General features: G+C 29.4%; 1 long non-coding RNA gene across 1 annotated transcript; it reads left to right on the forward strand.

The window, feature by feature from the left end:
• The first annotated feature begins 259 nt into the window (after nt 1–259).
• On the forward strand, nt 260–1,539 carry LOC131876363 (uncharacterized). The gene is made up of 3 exons (XR_009372640.1): nt 260–293; nt 1,088–1,153; nt 1,290–1,539. It is a non-coding gene; the product is annotated as an uncharacterized LOC131876363 (long non-coding RNA).
• The last annotated feature ends 2,704 nt before the right edge of the window (nt 1,540–4,243 follow it).

A 4,243-nucleotide genomic window follows, 5' to 3' on the forward strand; every position in this document is an offset into this window, starting at 1 on the left:
TTAACCTAATCGTCTCTGCATTTTTTTTTCTGTGTTTTGAAGGCAAAGAGCTGTGAAAGAAACAATGGGCAGGGGCAAGATTCAGATAAAGAAAATTGAAAATACAACAAACAGGCGGGTAACATTCTCCAAGAGAAGATCAGGGCTCTTCAAGAAAGAAAAGAAGATATCAATTCCAAGAGAAGATCAGGGCTCTTCAAGAAAGCAAAGAAGATATCAATTTTATGTGCAGCAGATGTTGCTGTTATAGTCTTCAATAGCACTGGAACGCTCTTTGATTTTGCAAGCTCTAGGTGAGTTAGTATTTTTTTTAAATGGATCTGTAAACAACATATATCATTCATGAGTTATTTTTTTATTGATGAAATTAAATCTATAAAATTCTATACATATTGTCATCTAACAATTCTAAATGCATAAAATTTTGATTTATACAGCGTTTTAAGGAATATAAATAAATAATTAATGGATTATTTGCTTTAATAAATTTTTGACATTAAAAAATCTAGGTTTTTAAATTTGGATTATTGTTTTGTTTTTTACGTCAGCATGGAACTTGGAATCCTTTTTATTCGAGGGCTTAAAATTATCTAATAATATAAGTTTCGTTTTCATTCAATCTTATAAGTTTGATTCTCTCACAGATCTTATCTACTAGGAATACTTTTCTTTTCTTAGATATTAAGGTCAATCTTACCTTAAAGTATTTGTTATTTTAGTTTTCTTCTTCTCATCAGAATGGGTATCAATGTGTTTATTTTTAAATGTTAGGAAGAAAATCCGTTCAAAATGTTACTTTCAAAGAATTTTGGAAAATCTAATATATGTCTTCGATTTTGTAATAATATTTAAGACCTATATATCTTCTCATATTTTTGGAGCACATAACGAATGCCTCTGGCCTAAAAGTAATTCTTTATCTTAGTTTTGCTTCTTTACATTCAAAATGGGTATCAATCACCACTATTTACTTATAAGTTATAAGGAAAGGTTGAAGAAATCATACGGAGAAAAACCTATTATTCTATGAAGTTTTTAAAGACCTATTTTACTATTTTCTAATTTGAAATAAATTATACTGTGCTAGCATGAAAAGAATTTTGGAGAGATACAAAATGCCTCTGGAGGACTAGCTTGGAACAATGAATATAAGGTGGGCGTCCCCTTAAAACTATTTTCTTTAACAACTAGATATAATATACAGCTTGCTGATTTGTTAGATCATTGTAAATAATTTGGGTTTTAAAGCACATAACTTTTATTTTTTGTTTTTGCCTGGTCCCAAGCAGGAAATGCTGTCTCAATTTAGAAATTTGACGGAACAAAATGAGGAGCTGCAAAGAGAATTGAGGTACTGTTGTGTTTATAATCTCAAATTTTTTGGATAGATAAAAGGTGTAAGATTAAAGAGTCATTGTGTTTTATTCTAATAATCTTCTGTGTAGTTGTGTGACGGGTGAAGATGTGGAGACATTTACACCAAACCAATTAGGCTATCTTGAAGAAAATCTTGTGCTTGCTGCAAAGAAAGTTAGAGAGAGAAAGGCAAACATTTTACGAACACATTAATAAGTGTATACTAGTTCAACAAAAAATACTGTATACTGATCAGTTTTCCTCTTTTACTTTGTCTTTCAAAACAGATGGAAATCTTAAAATATGAACACCGAAAGACAGAAAGCAAGGTAAACTTGTTTCAGATATGAAAACAAAATAAAATCAGTTCTCAAGGAATGGGTGGGTATTACCAATTCATTCATTTGGTTAAAGACTTTAGATTTTTACAGTCAAAGGAGAACTTCAATAGAATTACAAAATCAATAATATGAAAAGGATACAAATTCAATCGAAACTTTGTAACACTCATATTTGTCTGTTCCATCCTATAGCTTAGAAATCCGGAAAACGGTGAAGAAAATGGCCCTAGCGATCGTAACTCGGAGGGGTAAACCCCTCCTCCACCTGCATTTTGTGTACAGCCAAACCAGCCGAACCTGATATTGAAAACCTAACCCTAGAGATTAGGCTTTCTACTCGGCTATCTGTTTCTCCATAGATTTGTAAGTTATTTACCTACATGTACGATGACGTTGCACTATGGACGAAAGCATATATTTTTATACCATAAATAGATTGCCAGAAAATGTATTTGTAAGAAACCTAAAATCGGCCAAAAAAAAATATTAGACTGTTTGATAAAAATAATATTTTTAGGGTTTGATAGCGTTTTCTTCTCTGTGAAAGCTTACCTGCAATTTTATGATCGGACTGATTTATTTTGACTGTATGCGATTGTTCATACAATTCTTTCTCTTACGAAAAAATCTCAGAAAATATCGCATTGCTTAACTTTACCTAAAATTCATGATCTTTAGTTATTATTGTCTCTTTAAATGTTAATACCTGGAGATGGTCTGCTTTTGGCTCAATCATATCTGATATTTGAAAAATGATCCAGTCATAGCTATCCCGAGCTGGAAACCACACCTGCTTCAATAATTGTGAAGCCATACTATTTGGTATGGATACTGTCCTTTGCCTTTTCTCGAGACTTGTTGAGAAAGTTGTTGTGAAAGATTCACAGTTTCTTCGATTTCACTGCTTTACACAAAGTATTACAGAAACAGCTTACCTCAACAAAACAATAGCCATTAGATTCACTGTTTCTTCGATTTCATTGCTTTAAACAAAATATTGCAAAAACTACTTCACAGTTTGAAAAGTTTAGATCTTGCAAACCTGGCATCTAGCGCTCTACTTTGCTCCGCAGAGATAAATTCAAGACATCAACCAGTCCTGCACATTATTTTTGAACCAGCAAGTTCTGATATAAATTTATATTGTAACTCTGCAGAAATTCCATAACTCCCTTCCTTCAATCCATGAAGTCATTAGATTCGACAAGCATAGGTTTCATTTTCCCTATAAAAACCTCCCAAAAGGTTATATGCTTCATTCTATCAAGAAGAATAACATATAAAAAGTACGTGAATGGTTTTGTTCTGCGAAGGGTGTATAGAAAGTAGTATTTGTCTGACTAAATTACTGTTAAAGTATAAAATTATTGACCATTTTCTAAATTGTTAGTTATATTGTAGCAAAGTTTTTGTCAAATGTGGTTACCACAATTTTGAAAAACAGTATATTTATAAATTTCAAATAACTTTGCTATTAGATTATACACAAATTTTAATAGCTTTAAGTTGATAAGCTCTAATGAGTGAGAAATTAGAAAAAAAAAATTAACACCATTAAGATTTAACATGCGTGCATTTTACTAAATATTCTAATTATTCAATTTTTTTTATTCAAAGTTAAAATCAAATTCAATTAACTATTAGTTTGTATATGAAATCTACTAAAACTAAACAACTTTCTTCAAAATTATTTCTAATGTATAAAAAAAAAATGGAATACAAAATATTAAGTTTTCCAAAAATACATATAAATTGTTTCACTTTAATTTATTATTTGAAATTATTAATAAAATACCTTACACTCAATTTCAACCAAATTTAAATATTTTATAAAAATAAAAATAATATAATTAAATTAAGTATTTTTAATGAATATTTAAGATGAGTAAACTTAACAATATTGGGAGGTTGGTCGGGATGGAAGGTAAAATGGCCAACATCTTTGTGATGCATAGCTTGGCCACCACCATGAGCCTTCTTAGTAGGAGTTAAAACTGTAATACCCTAAAATTGGTCATCCAAACCATGGACCCCTAATCTCAACAACATCATCAAGGTCCTAAACAAAGGCAATTAAATTAATCTTGAGTACATTAATTAATTCTTTAATCATCAAAAGTGAAACCTGTTTAATTTATTAAATATCCTAGCATATTTAATTAATTAAACATCATCAAGGTCCTAAACAAAGGCAATTAAATTAATCTTGAGTACATTAATTAATTCTTTAATCATCAAAAGTGAAACCTTTTTAATTTATTAAATATCCTAGCATATTTAATTAATTAATAAATTTGTCATGTAATCATGCAAAAAAAGAATTAATTTATTACAAAAGAGGAATTAATCACAAAGCAAGAGTTAAATTGAAAATAAAATAAAAGAATTAAATTGAGAGAGAAATCAAACTTGAGATATTATTTCTTTCTTCTAAATTGAGAACTTGAAATTAAAAGGAATTTAATCATTCTCTAAAATTGGAAGTCCAAGATTTTGAGAAAAAGAAGTTCAGTTGCATTGAAAATACTCTTTTCTTGAATAAATCA

The sequence above is a fragment of the Cryptomeria japonica genome, chromosome 5 (assembly GCF_030272615.1).
Source record: "Cryptomeria japonica chromosome 5, Sugi_1.0, whole genome shotgun sequence".
Taxonomy (NCBI): Eukaryota; Viridiplantae; Streptophyta; class Pinopsida; order Cupressales; family Cupressaceae; genus Cryptomeria; species Cryptomeria japonica.